Source organism: Heptranchias perlo, chromosome 4 (assembly GCF_035084215.1).
Source record: "Heptranchias perlo isolate sHepPer1 chromosome 4, sHepPer1.hap1, whole genome shotgun sequence".
Classification (NCBI taxonomy): Eukaryota; Metazoa; Chordata; class Chondrichthyes; order Hexanchiformes; family Hexanchidae; genus Heptranchias; species Heptranchias perlo.
In genome coordinates, this window is record NC_090328.1 from 18226954 (window position 1) to 18246413 (window position 19460).

Below are 19460 nucleotides of genomic sequence, written 5' to 3' on the forward strand. Positions count from 1 at the left end.
TCACCCCATCCAGCAGCACCTGGAGTGAGGAGTCGGAAAATCTTGGGGCAGCCTTCCCTCTGGCCTGCTCCATGGTTCAGCATTGGTTGTTTGCTGCAGGAGGAGCATTGGTGGACTGCCCCTTTAAATAGGGCTCCTCCAGCTGACAGACCTTGCTGTGCATGCGCAGTCCGCCCGCCGCGCAGCTTTCCAGCGGGAAACCCGGAAGCACAGGTAAGTGGCTCCAATTAGCCTGCAATTCCGTGCGGAGCACACTGATTTCACCGGGCACGTTACCCACGCGCCCAGTCAACCCCCCGCCGTGAACCCGCACCATGCTAATATCGAGCCCTTTGTGTCCTCATCGCAACTTGCTTTTCCACCTATCTTTGTATTATCAGCAAATTTGGCCACAAGACACTCTATTCCTTCATCCAAGTCATTGATATATATTGTAAATAGTTGAGGCCCCAGCACTGATCCCTGCAGCACCCAACTAGTTACAGATTGCCATTTTGAAAATGATCCTTTTATCCCGACTCTGTTTTCTGTTAGTTAGTCAATCCTCTATCCATGCCAGTATATTACCCCCAACACCATGAGCTCTTATCTTGTGCAGTAATCTTTTATGTGGCACCTTATCGAATGCCTTTTGGAAATCCAAATATATTGCATCCATTGGTTCCCCTTTATCCATCCTGCCTGTTACTTCCTCAAAGAACTCTAATATATTTGTCAGACATGATTTCCCCTTCATAAAAGCATGTTGACTTTCCTTGATTGTATTATGAGTCTCCAAATGTCCTGCAACTACTTCCTTCATAATGGATTCTAGCATTTTCCCAATGACAGGTGTTAGGCTAACTGGTCTATAGTTACCTACTTTCTGTCTCACTCACTTCTTGAATAGGGGTGTTATGTTTGCGGTTTTCCAATCCGCTGGGACTTTCCAGAATCTAGTGAATTCTGGAAGATTACAACCAATGCATCCACTATCTCTGTAGCCACTTCCTTTAAGACCCTCGGATGCAAGCCATCAGGTCCAGGGGACTTGTCAGCCTTTAGACCCATTAGTTTCCCTAGTACTTTTTCTTTAGTGATTGTGATTGTTTTTAGTTCCTCCCTCCCCTTTGCCCCTTGATTTTCTACTATTATTGGTATGTTATTAGTGTCTTCTACTGTGAAGACAGATACAAAATATCTGTTCAATTCCTCTGCCATTTCCTTGTTTTCTATTATTATTTCCCCAGTCTCATCCTCTAAGTGAACAATGTTTACTTTAGCTACCTTCTTCCTTTTTATATACTTGTAGAAGCTTTTACTGTCAGTTTTTATATTTCTTGCTAGGTTACTCTCATAATTTATTTTCTCCCACTTTATTATTCTTTTAGTCTTCCTTTGCTGGTTTTTAAAGTTTTCCCAATCTTTGGGCTTACCAGTAATCTTTGCCATGTTGTATGCTTTTTTCTTTTAACCTGATACCATCCTTGACTTCCTTCGTTAGCCATGGTTGGTTCATCCTTTTTGTGGAGTCTTTCCTCCTCACAGGGATATATTTTTGTTGCGAGTCATAAAATATCTTTTTAAATGTTTGCCACTGCTTATCCACCATCATACCATCTAATCTGTTTACCCAGTCCACTTTAGCCAATTCCGCCCTCATTCCTTCATAATTGCCCTTATTTAAGTTTAATACAGTAGTTTCAGACCCAAGATCCTCGCTCTCAAACTGGATGTGAAATTCTATCATGTTATGATCACTGCTTCCCAAGGTATCCTTTACTTTGAGATCATTAATTAATCCTGTTTCATTACCCATTACCAGATCCAAAATGGCCTGTTCCCTGGTTGGTTCTCCGATGTATTGATCTAAGAAACAATCCCTAATACACTCTATGAACTCCTCCTCAGGGCTATTTTTGCCAATTTATGTGAAAGTTAATGGGCAAAAATTTGGCAGATGGAATATAATGTGGGAAAATGTGAAGTCATCCACTTTGGGAGGAAAAATAAAAAAGCAAAATATTATATGAATGGAGAAATACTACAAAATGCTGCGGTACAGAGGGATCTGGGTATTCTTGTACATGAAACACAAAACGTCAACATGCAGGTGCAACAGGTAATCCGGAAGGCAAACGGAATATTGGCCTTTATTTCTAGGGGAATGGTGTATAAAAGCAGGGAAGTCATGAGACAACTGCACAGGGTGCTGGTGAGACCACACCTGGAGTACTGCGTACTGTTCTGGTGCCCTTGTTTAAGGAAGGATATACTTGCGTTGGAGGCAGTTCGGAGAAGGTTCACTAGGGTATGGAAGGTTTGTCTTATGAGGAAAGATTGAACAGGTTGGGTCTATACTCATTGGAATTTAGAAGAATGAGAGGAGATCTTATTGAAACATACAAGATTCTGAGGGGACTCGATAGGGTAGATGATGAGAGGATGTTACCCCTCATGGGGGAATCTAAAACTAGGGGGCATAGTCTCAGAATAAGGGGTCGCCCGTTTAAGTTGGAAATGAGGAGGAATTTCTTCTCCCAGAGGATCGTGAATCTTTGGAATTCTTTACCCCAAAAAGCTGTGGAGGCTGAGTCATTGAATACATTCAAGGCTGAGTTAGACAAATTTTTGATCAGAAAGGGAGTCAAAGGATTTGGGGAAAAGGCGGGAAAGTGGAGTTGAGGTAAAAATCAGATCAGCCATGATCTCATTAAATGGCGGAGCAGGCTCAGGGGGGTCGAATGGCCTACTCCTGCTCCTATCTCTTATGGTCAGGTCCCCACAAATTATAATCCAACTATTTTTTTTCTTTTCAAGGATCAAGTTTTTAACATTTTATTACCATAATGAATTAAGGGCCACGGAGAGCCAGCTAGGTTAGAACAGCCCTTATTAAAGCTATTGTAACGCCAAGTTACCCAGCAGTTTGGGATGACCAGATTTGAGGGAGTAGACCCTTAATTGCATGATGGAAGACCACTGATTGATGGTTCTTTGTTTTCATATAGTGGGAGCTTCAAAACTGTGTAAATCAATTTTTGGTGCCACTCTGCACCTCGTGCCAGTATTAGTGCACTAATAAACAGGACAATTAAAATCTACTTGTATATTTTTCCGGTTGACTATATTATCCCCCTCAAAAAGACACACTGTAGAGTAGACTGCAGTAGTTCAATCTTAATAAGCAAATATTGGCCTGGAAGTTCCTAGCGGCCGACTCTGCAGACGTAAGTACAGCGGAGTGGATCCCCAGAAACTCTCCGACACACCCCCTTGGTGTAGCTGGGGTGGTCATCTAACCATGGCCCCTTCCCCCCCAAAACGGAATTTAAAGGTCTGGTCTAATCAAAGCGGAATCCTAGCTAGATTCCAGCCCTCCCCCGCCCTCCCACCACCCTCACCCCGGCAGAAATGGGATCTACATCCTTTCCAGCCCTAGGAATTTCGGAGCTAATACGTATAATGTTACAGATTGTGAAATAATAACAACTTGCATTTGTATATCATCTTTGATGTAGAAAAAACGTGCCAAGGTAGTTCAAAAAGGCATAAACAAAAAAAAAGTCACATTTTGAAGAAACACGGGGCAGGGGGTGGGGTAATTTTGACTTTGGGCAATAGTGTAAAACAGGCAATATCGGATCAGCAGCCCATTATACACCTCTCCCGATTTTCATTTCCACTATCGGTTTACACTATCGCCCAAAGTCAAAAAGTACCCCCAGGTATTTTCAAGCCATTTTTCAACCAAAATTTCAGATGAAGGTCTTTTCAAATCAAATTCTCAAAAGTTCAAATTACTGTTGGAAAAAGGAGATGAAATCTGCTTGAAAGAAAAATGAATTTGCATTGCATTTTCTAAATGAGAAGGGTCAGGGAAGAGTGGCACTTAGGGTTGTGTATTATGAAGAAGGACTCAAAGGCTGCACTTGTGTTTTTTTTGGAGGAAAGAGATTTTGAAGAGTAAAGAACGGTAACCAGATGAAGATCTTTCGAATACTGAGGAGCGCATTTTGTGCAGGTTACTGATTTGGATTGGTGAGTAAAATGTAAGTGACAGAAATGGAAATATTTTCTGAGGAACCACCTGATGTGGTAGTGAGCCATTCAGAATGATCACATGGGCAAGGTAGTAGAGGACTTCCTTGGGGGAATCCAGAACAAGGAGGCATAACCTTAAAATTCGAGCTATGTTGTTCAGGGGTGATGTCAGGATGCACTTCTTCATATGAAGGGTAGTGGGAATCTGGAACTCTCCGCACCCCCCACAAAAAAAAACTGTTGAGGATAAGTCATTTGAAAATGTCAAAACTGAGATTGATAGACTTTTGTTAGGCAAGGGTATAAAGGGATATGGAACCAGGGCGGGTAGATGGAGTTAAGATACAGGTTCGCCATCTCATTGAATGGCGGAACAGGCTTGAGGGGCTAAAAGGATCCTAGGAACAGAAGTCGGCCAATGTTCCTGGGACATGCCAATGGCCATGGAGCTAAGTCGCAGCATGAGTCGGTGCCTTCAGTGGAAGAAGGATCAAAACAAAATCAGGGGGCTGAATCCACACGACATCTCCACTGATTCTGCCTGCACAGAAATGGGCAATAAACATGGCCTTCCCATCACTGCCCATAACCAAAGAGAACAAATATATCACAAATTCAAACACCGAGCTCAGTGGCAGTGAATCTCAGCATAAACAAAGAATTATCTAAATGTTAACAACTATGTCGTTTTTCAGATGAATGATAAGTTGTGAACATTTTCAAAGTTGAAACTCAGAGAGCGATGCATTTTCTGGTTTGTAATTTCGTATGAATACACAAGCAAGTTATGTGGTAGAGGTTTATTGATCTGTACAGGAGATTCAGACTACAGCTCACAAAGATCTCACTGCACATAAATTCAGGCCACTAATTTAATACTATTGATCCACAGACAGTACAAATATAATTTGAGTTTCTTGCTTAATTATATTGTAATTAACACCAGTAGGTCTGCTGTGGTCCAATTCATGTTATGTCAAATGTTTCACTGCTTTATAAAGATAAGTGTACTAAACTATGTAATACACAATTTATTACTCTGTTGTTAAGGTGATGTTGTGCTTATTCTGGCCTATCCCTTTTAGGTCACAAAGTCTAATAGCTCTAAATAGGCAAATCATGAGGCCAATTGGCACCCACATCGTGAGAATAAACTAAAAAAAATACAGACCAATCACCTCCCCCAGTCTTCAAGGACACCACCATTGCCGAGAACATCAGCATCAATATTTTGGTAGTCATCGTTGACCGGGTCAGCCATATCACACTGTGACTACAACAACAACCACAATTTGCATTTATATAGCTTCTTTAAGGTAGTAAAATGTCCCAAGGCATAAGGAGGGGAAGGCCTGGGTATCCTGCTATAAGTGGTTCACCTCCTGACCTCTCAAAACCTTTCCATCATCTACAAGGCTTAAGCCAGAAGTGTGATGGAATCGGCTCGAATGGCTGAATGGCCTATTCCTGTTCTTATGTTCCTAAGTACAGCTGCAAAAATACTCACGGAGCTTAACACCATTCAAGACAAAGCAGTCCACTTGATCAGCATCCCTCGGTCTAGTACCCACCCCCTGCAACAGCAGACCACTGTGGTCACAGTGTGTACTATCTACAGGACGCACTGCAACAAATCACCAAGCTTAATTTAACAGCACCTTCCAGCCCTTGAACCTGTTCTACCAAGAAGGACAAGTTGGGGGAACAACAGCAAGTCCAGGCTTCCCTCTAAATCACACACCATCCTGAGTTGAACATATATCACTGTTCCTGCATTGTGGCTGGGTCAACATTTTGGAGTTCCTGACCTAACACCAGTGTGGGAGCACCATCACCACAAGGACTGTAGCAGTTCAAGGTGAAGGCCCACAGCTACCTTCCCAGAGCAGCCAGGAATGGGAGATAAATGCAATTTTACCAGTTTCATCTATATCCTGTCAATAAATAAAAATGAAATCACCAATAATTCCCATTGGGGAACTAATCTCCTGCCATAACCTCGGTGGAGGATCAATGGAAACTGCGGAAAAGCAGTGTAAACGGGAGTATCTGCTGTTTCTCTGGGGTTTCTATTGAAATTACGGTGGGAGATCTGGGAGGCTACCAAAAAGAGTAAGTTAATACTGGGACATGAGGGAAGGCAGCGGGAACAGAGGGAGTGATTTGCGGGGGACATTTAAACTGCTCGCCTGCCTCGTCTCCAACAGCCAGGGAGCATTAAAATCTCCCCTTTGACCCAATGGGGAAAATATTCCCAGTATGTGCCACGAGCAGACAATGTCCCTCAATGTCAGCACATGCTGGAGGTTATCTTTGCTCTCCAGACTGTTTCTGGAGTAGTGGGCTGTTTTGACAGAGGAGAGTGTGGCTCGATAGCACTTGATGTGATCAAGTCAGATCTGGCGATGGATGGCTGTACAAGTTGTGAGCCAGATACAATTAAGAATGCACCTCTTACACTTGAGGGAGCAAAGATGAGGGCCATAGCAGGGGCAATGATTCGGATGGGAGAGAATAAGTGTTTTACTGGGGATAAGGATGTCAAGTACTGTATCCATGTTGCAATTTACCAAACTTCATGAAATCAGTCTGGAGTTGAAGGATTGGCAGAGCAGATTAACAGCTGCAGACATCTTATGCCGAATGAAAGGCTAAAGGCTAGACAGTTGATAGTTTGAAAGTAAACCTGAGGATTGGGAGAGTTTTAGAAACCAGCAAAGGACAACCAAAAAACAGATAAAAAGGGAGAAAATAGAATATGAAAGTAAAGTAACAAGAAATATAAAAACGGATTGTAAGAACTTCTACAAGTATGTAAAAAGGAAGAGAGTCGTAGAAGTAAACGTTGGACCTTTAGAAGCTGAGACAGGAGAAATTATAATGGGGAATTAGAAAATGGCAGAGACGTTAAACAAATATTTTGTATCTGTCGTCACAGCCTTTTCAGAAATAGTGGGGAACCAAGGGGCTAATGAGATTGAGGAACTTAAAGTAATTATTATCAGTAAAGAAAAAATACTTGAGAAACTAATGGGACTAAAAGCCGATAAATCCGCTAGACCTGACGGCCTACATCCAAGGATTCTAAAAGAGGTGGTGCAGAGATAGTCGATGCATTGGTTGTGATCTTCCAAAATTACTTAGATTCGAGAATGGTCCCAGCGGACTGGAAGGTAGCAAATGTAACCCCACTATTCAAGAAAGGAGGGAGAGAGAAAACAAGGAACTACAGGCCAGTTAGCCTGATACTAGTCATCGGGAAAATGTTGGAATCCATTATTAAGGAAGTGGTAACAGGGCACTTAGAAAATCATAATATGATTAGACAAAGTCAACATAGTTTCATGAAATGGAAATCATGCTTGACAAATTTATTAAGAGTTTTTTGACGATGTAACTAGCAGGGTAGATAAAGGGGAACCAGTGGATGTAGTATATTTGGATTTTCAAAAGGCATTCGATAAGGTGACACAAAGATTGTTACGCAAGATAAGGGCTCATGGGATTTGGGGGTAACATATTACCATGGATAGAGGATTGGTTAATACACAGAAAACAGAGAGTAGGAATAAACGGGTCATTTTCAGGTTGGCAGGCTGTAACTAGTGGGTTGCTGCAAGGATCTGTGCTTGGGCCTTAGCTATTCACAATCTATATTGATGATTTAGATGAAGGGACCGAGTGTAATGTATCCAAGTTTGCTGACGATACAAAGGTAGGTGGGAAAGTAAGCTGCGATGAGGACACAAATGTTTGCAAAGGGATAGTAGCCATGATGTGGAGATGCCGGTGATGGACTGGGGTGGACAAATGTAAGGAGTCTTACAACACCAGGTTATAGTCCAACAGCTTTATTTGGAATCACAAGCTTTCGGAGCTTTCCTCCTTCGTCACCTGATGAAGGAGGAAAGCTCCGAAAGCTTGTGATTCCAAATAAAGCTGTTGGACTATAACCTGGTGTTGTAAGACTCCTTACATTTGCAAAGGGATATAGAGAGGTTAAGTGAGTGGGCAAGAAGGTGGCAGATGGAGTATAGTGTGGGGAAATGTGAGGTTATTCACTTTGGCAGGAAGAATAGAAAAACAGAATATTTTTAAAATGATGAGAAACTATTAAATGTTGGGGTTCAGAGAGATTTGCGTGTCCTCGTACAAGAAACACAAAAAGTTAGCATGCAGGCACAGCAAGCAATTAGGAAGGCAAGTGGCATGCTGGCCTTTTTGCAAGGCGGTTGGAGTACATGAGTAAGGTAATTTTACTACAACTGTACAGGTCTTTGGTGAGGCCTCACCTGGAGTGCTGCGTACAGTTTTGGTCTCCTTATCTAAAGAAGGATATACTTGTCTTAGAGGCGGTGCAACGAAGGTTCACTAGATTGATTCCTGGGATGAGATGGTTGTCCTATGAGGGGAGATTGAATAGAATGGGCCGATACTCTCTGGGGTTTAGAAGAATGAGAGGTGATCTCATGGAAACATATAAGATTCTGAGGGGGCTTGACAGGATAGAAGCTGAAAGGTTGTTTCCCCTGGCTGGAGAGTTTAGAACTAGGGGGCATAGTCGCAGGATAAGGGGTCGGCCATTTAAGACTGAGATGAGGAGGAATTTTTTCACACAGAGGGCTTTGAATCTTTGGAATTCTCTACCCCAGAGGGCTGTGGATGCTGAGTTGCTGAATATTTTCAAGGCTGAGGTGGATAGATTTTTGGACTCGAGGGGAATCAAGCGTTATGGGGATCTGGCAGGAAAATGGAATTGAGGTCGAAGATCAGCCATGATCTTATTGAATGGTGGAGCAGGCTTGAGGGCCGGTATGACCTACTCCTGCTCCTATTTCTTATGTTCTTATGTTCTTATGAAATCACTGAGGATGCAGGGGCTGAGGGAGAAATGGAGAGAAGATATCTCAGGGACAAACTTAGAATGGGGCTTCTCGGACGGTTTTATAATTCACGAAACTCCCTTCACAGGACCTGTCAACATTGTAAACATGCTCGAAAACAATCATGTTGACAACTTTACTACAAATAGACAAATTCTTCAGGAATACATCTACAATGTTACTACACACAGCTACCAGAGAATTTTCTACCCCGAGTGTGCCTGCAGCACAAAGGCAATGGTGCCTTGCAGATTGCTGGAATTTTAGACTTCATTTTATCTGCATACTTCAAAAAGGGAATATAGATTTTCCAACTTCAAAAAAGTAACATTTATGATTTGAAGTGCTCTGTATTTTATAAAATCCTCGGAGAGCAAGAATACTGGGTATATCTCCAAGGAGGTCTGATTGATGAAATACTGTCAAAATTTCTGTGCTGGTTTACACAGGAATTTATTCAGTTGATCATTACAATGCTTGTTATTCTCATTATTTATTTCTTATTATGAAAAAAATTGTTTTCTTTCTGTTCATTTTTAAGTGGCATTCATTTGTTTCTTTCCTGTGTATTGCTCCACCCTGATCTACATATTTGTGTTTCATGTAAAATATAGAATCAAAACCAAGATTAAAAACCACAATAAGACTGGTATACTGCTCACATATTGAAGGCAGAGATTGAGGACAGCTGCATTTTAATTTTGACAGTACTAGACCTTTCAGAATGATATAACATACAACAACAATTTGCATTTATATAGCACCTTTAATGTAGTAAAACGTCCCAAGGCACTTCACAGGAGCATTATCAAACAAAATTTGACACCGAGCCACATAAGGAGATATTAGGAAAGGTGACCTAAAGCTTGGTCAAAGAGGTAGGTTTTAAGGAGCACCTTAAAAGGAGGAGAGAGAGGTGGGGAGGCGGACAGGTTCAGGGAGGGAATTCCAGAACCTAAGGCCGAGGCAGCAAAAGGCACGGCCGCCAATGATGGAGCGATGAAAATCAGGGATGCACAAGGGGCTGGAATTGGAGGAGCGCAGAGATCTCGGAAGGTTGTAGGACTGGAGGAGGTTACAGAGATAGGGAGGGACGAGGCCATGGAGGAATTTGAAAGGATGAAAATTATAAAATTGAGGCGTTGCTGAAATGGGAGAAAATGTAGGTCAGAGAGCACAGAGGTGATGGTGAATGGGACTTGGTGCGAGTTATGATATGGGCTGCAGTTTTGGATAAACTCAAGTTTAAGGAGGATGCAGGGTTGGAGGTCGGCCAGGAAGGCATTGGGATAGTCGAGTCTAGAGGTAACAAGTGCGTGGTTGAGGGTTTCAGCAGCAGATGGGCTGAGGAAGGGTTAGAGACAGGCAGTGTTAGGGAGGTGGAAGTAGGCGATCTTGGCGATAGAGAGGATATGCAGAAGATACTGCAGAAACACATTGCAAGGAATGTTGCAAATCTAAAGAGGGAATCTCACAAACAAAATATCAAGTTTAAAGCTGGGAGTGCCAGTGCTGGGAAATGGAAAAGTGAAAGTATTTGCCCTTTGTGCACCCAGGGTTAGCATCAAGAGTTGTGAGATATAATGGCTGGAGAGTCGAGAACTAGGGGGCATAGTCCCAGGATAAGGGGTCAGACATTTAGGACTGAGATAAGGAGAAATTTCTTCACTGAGAGGGTTGTGAGTCTTTGGAATTCTTTACCCCAGAGGGCTGTGGTTGCTGAGTTATTGACTATATTCAAGGCTGAATGGCGCATAGCTGTGAGGTGACATTTTAAGCAGTGGATCCCACCAGCATTTTTAGAATCTGACAGATCCTCCAGTTGATGTGTGTTCAGTGGCGTGGTACAGTATTTGTGCCTCCAAATTTTTTTATTCGTTCATGGGATGTGGGCGTCGCTGGCAAGGCCAACATTTATTGCCCATCCCTCAATGCCCTTGAGAAGGTAGTGGTGAGCCGCCTTCTTGAACCGCTGCAGTCCACGTGATGAAGGTTCTCCCACAATGCTGTTAGGTACGGAGTTCCAGGATTTTGACCCAGCGACAATGAAGGAACAGCGATATATTTCCAAGTCGGGATGGTGTGTGACTTGGAGGGGAACGTGCAGGTGGTGTTGTTCCCATGTGCCTGCTGCCCTTGTCCTTCTAGGTGGTAGAGGTCGCAGATTTGGGAGGTGCTGTCAGAGAAGCCTTGGCGAGTTGCTGCAGTGCATCCTGTGGATGGTACACACTGCAGCCACTGTGTGTTGGTGGTGAAGGGAGTGAATGTTTAGGGTGGTGGATGGGGTGCCAATCAAGCGGGCTGCTTTGTCCAGGATGGTGTCGAGCTTCTTGAGTGTTGTTGGAGCTGCACTCATCCAGGCAAGTGGAGAGTATTCCATCACACTCCTGACTTGTGCCTTGTGAATGGTGAAAAGTCTTTGGGGAGTCGGGATGTGAGTCACTCGCCAGAGAATACCCAGCCTCTGATCTGCTCTTGTAGCCACGGTATTTATGTGGCTGGTCCAGTTAAGTTTCTGGTCAATGGTGACCCCCAGGATGTTGATGGTGGGGTATTCGGCGATGGTAATGCCGTTGAATGTCAAGGGGAGGTGGTTAGACTCTTTCTTGTTGGAGATGGTCATTGCCTGGCATTTAGTATAACCAATAATGCCCAGAATCTGTGCTATGTTATGAAGCCATGGAGCTGTGGTGTGTCGCTAATTGTTGATTTCTAGGTTCGGTAAAATTAATACTGGGTATCCATTGTACCTGTGACCTCTTGATGACTTGAGATATAGTTAGACACTGAGATGCCTGCGGCATGAAAATTCATGGTGATCCAGGAATCATAGTGATCTTCATTACTGCAAATGAGACAATTGTTGAGGATAATTCCAGGCCAGTATTTAATATACATCAGTGTCAGTAAGAGCTTGCTTGCTCAAAAGAAACCAAGGCAGCTGCTGCTGTTTCACAAAGTCAAGTAGTTGGTTCTTAGCTTGTAAGATCTCCTAAAGCATACTCCCTTTCCTTTGTACACATTCGCCTTCCAGTTCCCGTATTCTGCTCCCTCGACCAAATTGAGTAACCTGCTCACAAGCGGCAAACTTGATGTTGCAAAACATGTTAAGATGACGATATAACTGATCGGTGTGATGTGAGGTTTGAGATTTCAAATTGAGAAAAAGTAAAGAAAAATCTTGCATTTATATAGCCCTTTTCACAACCTCGGGACGTCCCAAAACGCTTTACAGGCAATTAAGTACTTTTTAAAAAAAATGTGGTCACTGATGCAATGAAGGAAACGCGGCAGCCAATTTGTGCACAGCAAGGTCCCACAAACCGCAATGTGATAATGATCAGATAATCTGTTTTAGTGGTGTTGGTTGAGGGATAAATATTGACCAGGAGACTGGGTAGAACTCCCCTGCTTTTCTTCGAAATAGTGCTGTGGGATCTTTTATATCAATCTGGCTTCTGTTAGTCAAATCTGCCCATGCATAATTGACTTAACCGGCGTTTTATTGATCGCATGCTAATCTGTTTTAGCAGAGTTAGAGAAAATATAGGGGGTTATTTTCACTTTCGGCGGTGGCAGAGAACTGGCAGTCGTGGATGGGCTGTCCGTTTATACCCCAATGGAAAGGAAAGTCGGGCGGAATGAATCACGGGCAGGTGCTCCACGACCGCCAGTTTTCGGTCACCCCCGAAAGAGAAAACGGCTCCCAACGGAGTTTTGAGGGGTGATTCCGTGGTCCTGCATTCGCAGCAGGCCATGGCACTCCCTGGCAGCACAGTTCAGGATGTTTCAGGTTCTCAGCCCATGATGTTCCCATGGATGAAAATTCATGGATTGCGCAGCTGTGATTTCCCAAGATCCATAAGAACATAAGAAATAGGAGCAGGAGTAGGCCATTCAGCTCCTCGAGCCTGCTCTGCCATTCAACAAGATCATGGCTGATCTTCTACCTCAATGCCTTTTTCCTGCACTATCCCCATATCCCTTGATGCCTTTAATATCTAGAAATCCATCAATCTCTGTTTTGAATGTACTCAATGACTGAGCCTCCACAGCCCTCCGGGGTAGAGAATTCCAAAGATTCACCACCCTCTGAGTGAAGAAATTCCTCCTCATCTCTGTCCTAAATGACCTACCCCTTATTCTGAGACTGTAACCCCTGGTTCTAGAATCCTCAGCCAGGGGAAACATCCTCCTTGCATCTACCCTGTCGAGCTCTGTAAGAATTTTGTATGTTTCAATGAGATCACCTCTCATTCTTCTAAACTCTAGAGAATACAGGCCTGGTCTACTCAATCTCTCCTCATACGACAATCCCGCCATCACAGGAATCAGTCTGGTGAACCTTTGTTTCACTCCCTCTATGGCAAGTATATCCTTTCTTAGGTAAGGAGACCAAAATTGTACACAATACTCCAGGTGCTGTCTCACCAAGGCCCTATATAATTGCAGTCAGATATCTTTACTCATGTACTCAAATCCTCTTGTAATAAAGGCCTACATGCCATTTCCTTCCTAATTGCTTGCTGCACCTGCATGTTAGCCTGCAAGGACACCGAGGTCCCTTTGAATATCAACATTTCCCAGTCTCTCACCATTTAAAAAATACTCTGCATTTCTGTTTTTCCTACCAAAGTGGATAACTTCACATTTTTCCACATTGCATTCCATCTGCCATGTTCTTGTCCACTCACAAGTGTCTATATCCCCATGAAGCATCTTTGCATCCTCCTCACAACTCACACTTCCACCTAATTTTGTGTCATCAGCAAACTTGGAAATATTACATTTGGTCCCCTCATCCAAATCATTGCTATAGATGTGAATAGCTGGGCCCAAGCACCGATCCCTGCGATACCCCACTCGCCAAATTCTGACAACCTGAAAAAGACTCATTTATTCCTACTCTCTGTTTTCTGTCTGTTAACCAATTCTCAATCCATGCCAGTTTATTACCCCCAATTCCATGTGCTCTAACTTTGTTCACCAACCTCCTGTGTGGGACCTCATGGAAAGCCTTCTGAAAATCCAAATACACCACGTCCACTGGTTCCCCCTTATCTATTCTACTAGTTACATCCTCAAAGAACTCCAATAGGTTTGTCAAACATAATTTCCTTTTCATAAATCTTTGTTGACTCGGCCAAATCCTATTATTATTTTCTAAGTGTCCTATTATCACATCCTTTATAATAGACTCTAGCATTTTCCCTACTATTGATGTTAGGCTAACAAGTCTGTAGTTCCCTGTTTTCTCTCTCCCTCCTTTCTTAAATAGTGGGGTTACATTTGCTACCTTCCAATCTGCAGGAACCATTCCAGAATATCTAGAATTTTGGAAGATGACAACCAATGCATCCACTATCTCTATAGCCACCTCTTTCAAAACCCTGGGATGTAGATAATCAGGCCCTTGGGATTTATTGACTTTCAGTCCCATTAATTCCTCTCGTATATTTTTTTACTAATACTAATTTCTTTCAGCTCCTCATTCTTGCCAGACCCTTAGTTCTCTAGTATTCCTTGCGAGTGCCATTCCCCGGAGGTTGCAAAGGAACAACATGCTTGTCACCATGGATTCCAACGCGGTGAAATCACGCTGCGCCTTGATTAAAATAGCAAATCAAGAAATTTCACACAAGTGCCTTAACCTGTTTGTTGCTAATATTGCACAGCGTGATTTCAACCATAAACTTTGCCTTTGATGACATGTCACTGCATGTGTGGGGTCATGCCACCACACAAGATGAATTTAGCACTGGGCTGCACAAAGAAACTTGTCAGCAAAACAGTTCTGAAGTTATTACTGAACGCCTACACCACAAGCTTGCCGCTTGTGAGCGGGATGTTCAGTTTGGTCATGGACACTTTGAAGGAGCAGAAACAGAATAAGGGAACTGGAAGGAGAAGGTGTAAAAAGAGAAAGTACACTGTAAGAGATGTTATGATCATGGAGTTAATCAGAAATTGTTTCAGTTTTTTTTAAAAGCTATTCGTGTTGAGAACACAAAACAAGCTTTTCTGGAAGAAGAACAAAAATAATTTTCAGGACTAATTTATTCTCTAGGATTAAGTGAATATGGTATTTTTTAATCCTATACAACTTGAAGTAGGTATCTAAATGATAGATGTCACTGTTGTGTTCAATTTACATTAGAAATTTTCAGCCTTTTATTTAAATCTCGTGATATATGATCAAAATACAGAGACAAAATTAAATGGAAATCAGAAATGATTAAATTCTTCACATTATTGTGGTCCTAGACTTTGGTTTCTACTCTTTGAGATGTAAAAGTTCCTGAGATTATATTTCATTCACTGCATTCATAACCATAGCAGCAAAACCCATAAATAACCAAAAACATACTGCAACGGTCATTGGCTCAGTTTACATGTGTGATGCAGCTACATCCAAGCATGATGAAACCTGCCTAAGGCAATCTCTAATTAGGTCTGAAATAAATATAGATCGTATAGAAGGTAGTGGCAACAAAAAACAAGCAGTATTTACACAGATACAGAGACACAATCACTTCGAAATGAACTATGCCTTGTCCAGTGGACAGGCTCCAAGCTCTATATAATCCCAGCAACCTGCATATCCACGTAGCAAATACAACCTAGTTACCTTAGAAAAAGAACAATTCACATCTACGATGCAGCATGACATCCCTCAGTAATGTCGCAAAGAGCTTCACATACAATGAAAAGTGTGGTGACTTTTGTTACATATGTAGTAACCACTTGTACACATCAAGATCCCATGACCATCAATGAGTTGGATACCCAGTTGGCCAAGACACCTGCCTGATCTTCTGTGAATACTGCCATGAAACCTTTATCATCCACCTGAAAAGGCAGAGCCTTAATTTAAGGGGTAATTTTAACTTTCGGCAGTGGCATATAATGGGCAGTAGCAGTTGGGCGGCAACTATACACCCCACCCGATTTTTCTTTCCATTGGGCGGCCAATCCACTTTCACTTGTTTTCTGCCACTGCTGACAGTTAAAATTAGCTCCTTAACGTCTTACTCAAAGGATAGCACCTCCAACAATGCAGCACTCCCTCAGTACTGTAAGGGACGTTCTGCTTAGTTTAGGGCAGTAAATTTCCCTCCCCGTTTCCAATGCTTTAGTGGCACTTGGGTGGAGCGAGCAATTTTTCCAGTGAGGAAATTCTCTGGGAATCCGGGCCTGGTGTCTGTGGGCCTTTAAACGGCTCTCCTGCCCTCACCCCACCACCGGCCGGGTGTCTGGGCGATCCTGGAGGTGTCCTTTGATGATTTGAACGAGTCGCTATCTGTCTCATTTACATATGGCTGTGTGTCAGCCAGTGGTGAAGGATCTCCCCCTGAGTTTCCAGACTTTACACACCTGCTGCACTCAGGGCAAGATACAGTCAATGAAGCACAGCAGCTGTCAGAATCAACTGATAAAGGCAGAAGCGAGGAGCTCCTGACAGAGAAAGGGGCTGCAAATTTTCTAAAACAGATTTCTGCAGATAGGAAACAATTTTTGAAGCAGTGTTTTACATTTTCAAACTATTTTTTTGTTGCATTTTGCCTACAAACACCTTGGAGGTTATTTTGACTTTGTGTGATCGTTCAAAATGAGTCAGCAGCCCGTTTTACATCTCTCTCGATATTTATTACCATTGCAGTCAGTGGAAATAAATATCGGGAGAGACGTAAAACGAGCTGCTGATTTGCTATCATCCATTTTACACTATCGGGCGAGGTCAACTCCCTTCTGCCGCTTACAGGGTCAGAGCACCGGCAGACTTCCCAAACCCCACCCCACCCACAACCACCTCTCCTCTACTCAACATCAGGGGTACTTAGGGAGCAGGAATGGCATTCCCTATGGGCACCTGTTCTCGTGCTTCATGTAGGCGCGACCTGAGGGTCAGAATTGCAGGGGTGCAGTTGGCTCTTCCGCTGCACAAGATGCAACAAAAAGAAACATTTAAAAAATATTTCCAACCTCCAGAGTTGGCTGTGCCACGGCAAGGCTGCGGCTAGCTCCTGGGCAACCCACTTGCAGGCAGTTGGCCTGAAAGTACCCATGCCTAGAGTTAGAAGAATGGTAGGTGTGGGCTGGGATGTAAGGCTGGAAAGATTAAGGCCCAAGACAGCCACTGCTATCCTCAACAGTAAACCTATATAGCTGGAATGTATCCATTGGCATTTGATCTATGTTTAAATATAGGCATCTGACTGGTCCAGCCCAGTAATACATTGACAGTCTTTTGGATGAGATGTTAAACCAATGCCCAGAAGGCAAGTAGGGCAGGTTGTGGTAGTGGAATCTGTGGCCAGATTCACGGGTGTATACACAGAGCTGGTAGATGGACTGTTCTATAAATACTTACCTCTTTGTTACATGCTTCTGGGGCTGGCTGTGGAAGCTGAAGATGAAGTTATCTTCGGTTACTATTTTTGGTTGACGAATCTGAACGAAATCTCCCATTATTTATGTGGATCAATCAGCGACCTTGTGTAACTCCACAATCACACTGATAAGTTCTTGCAGCGACATAGACACAAAACTTATAATAATATAGCTCGAGGTGTGTTCTGTAATCCGACAGGATGGCGCCCGTTTGGTATAATAACCTAAATTTTCCAAGCATGTGCTGGCATTGAGGAACCTTGCTCGCTGCCAGCACATACTCGGGACATTTTACATATTAGGTCAATGGAGAGATTTTAAACGCCCCCACCGCTCCCCCTACCCGGTGGAAACTAGGCAGACGAGCAGTTAAAATGCCCAATGCGACTTACCCCCTCTGATCCCACTGCCTTCCCTCGTGTCCTGATATTAACTTGTTCTTTTTAGCAGCTGAGCAGGACATCGGCCGAAAAGGCAGCAGGGGTCCAGCTTTAAATATGCAGATCAGGGCCCAGTTGCATTCTTATCCCTCGTGGTGTTTCCCGTCAGGCCGAACCTGTCGGGAGGAGGAACCAGGGGCGGAAGAGATCTGGGAAGGCAGGCTTCATTTAAATTGTTTTTCTATTTCCTCGTGCACCCCACAAGGAAACCTGAGGTCTCTCCTGCCTTGGGACTCTCTCCATCTACAACCACCTGACCCTACCCTCCCGCCCCCAAAACACTAACCTTAGTGTCGGAGATCATTTGATAGGGTTCTCCGTGGCGACATTCTTCCACCAGCCACTTAGCTCCTCCTACTGGATTTGGGTGGGAGACCGACTCCGATCCTGTTGATGAGGCCTGGGAGTTACAATCTCCTGGGCCTCACACCCGGGCGATCCCCTCTCATCCTTAAAACTGCCACCAATATGCGTAATCTGGTTTCAGTCAGACTGTCGAATGAAGTTTCTCACCTTAGTACAAGAGAGCCCCATAACTGAAACAGGTGAACAAGGATTTTGATAGAGTAAATAAGGAGAAACTGTTTCCACTGGCAGGAGGATCAGTAACCAGAGAACACAGATTTAAAATAATTGGCAAAAAAATCCATTGGTGAAGATGAGGAGAATTTTTTTTTATGCAGCAAGTTGTTCTGATCTAGAATGCGCTGCCTGAAAAGGTGGTGGAAGCAGATTCAATAGGAACTTTCAAAAGGGAATTTGACATCTCGAATCATAGAATCATAGAAAGGTTACAGCACGGAAGGGGCCATTCAGCCCATCGAGTCTGCGTCGGCTCTATGCAAGAGCAATCCAGTTAGTCCCACTCCCCCACCCTATCACCGTAGCCCTGCAATTTTTTTCCTTTCAGGTACTTATCCAGTTCCCTTTTGAAGGCCATGATCGAATCTGCCTCCACCACCCCCTCGGGCAGTACATTCCAGATCCTAACCCCTCGCTGTGTAAAAAAGTTTTTCCTCATATCACCTTTGGTTCTTTTGCCAATCACCTTAAATCTACGCCCTCTGGTTCTTGACCCTTCAGCCAATGGGACCAGTTTCTCTCTATCTACTCTGTCTAGACCCTTCATGATATTGAATACCTCTATCAAATCTCCTCGCAATCGTCTCTGTTCCAAGGAGAACAATCCCAGCATCTCCATTCTATCCACATAATTAAAGTCCCTCATCCCTGGAATCATTCTAGTAAATCTCTTCAGCACCCTCTCTAAGGCCTTCACATCTTTCCTAAAGTGCGGTGCCCAGAACTGGACACAGTACTCCAGCTGTGGCCGAACCAGTGTTTTATAAAGGTTCATCATGACTTCCATACTTTTGTACTCAATGCCTCCATTTATAAAGCCCAGGATCTCGTATGCTTTTTTAACTGCTTTCTCAACCTGCCCTGCGACCTTCAATGATTTGTGCACACATACCCCCAGATCTCTCTGTTCCCGTATCCCTTTTAGAGTTGTGCCCTTTAGTTTATATTGCCTCTCCTCATTCTTCCTACCGAAATGTATCACTTCGCATTTTTCTGTGTTAAATTTCATCTGCCACGTGTCCGCCCATGTACCAGCCTTTCTATACCCGTTTGAAGTCTATCACTATCCTCCTCACTGTTTATTACTCTTCCAAGTTTTGTGTCATCTGCAAATTTTGAAATTGTGCCCTGTACACCCAAG